The sequence below is a fragment of the Penaeus monodon genome, chromosome 33 (genome assembly GCF_015228065.2).
Source record: "Penaeus monodon isolate SGIC_2016 chromosome 33, NSTDA_Pmon_1, whole genome shotgun sequence".
In the NCBI taxonomy this organism is placed as follows: domain Eukaryota; kingdom Metazoa; phylum Arthropoda; class Malacostraca; order Decapoda; family Penaeidae; genus Penaeus; species Penaeus monodon.
Window position 1 is genome coordinate 5,661,224 of NC_051418.1, and position 286 is coordinate 5,661,509.

General features: G+C 47.9%; 1 protein-coding gene across 1 annotated transcript in view; it reads right to left on the reverse strand.

The window, feature by feature from the left end:
• Positions 1-286, reverse strand: part of LOC119593958 (cathepsin D-like) — a gene marked incomplete at its 3' end in the record, with an annotated part of 10,246 nt that overhangs the window by 1,879 nt on the left and 8,081 nt on the right.

The window sequence follows — 286 nt, forward strand, 5'->3', positions numbered from 1 at the left end:
GCATAACTCCTTGTGCATAATTCTTACAACGTTGCCATGTCGCCTCTTGCATTCTGTTTGAGCCACTTTACTGCGCCCAGTATTCATGAGATTTACTGTTCCATCTCTCTCTCCACAAAGTCTACATGAGGGTGAAATGTTCCGTTTTTTTTACACGACATTCCCCTGCGCTTGTCCGAAGAGCCTGGTCCTCCGCCGCTGTGATCATTCCCTCGGTTTCCCTCTTCACGTCTCTCAGTTTCAACCATATCCATGCCTTATCCACGTCAGCAACTCCCTCTGAATC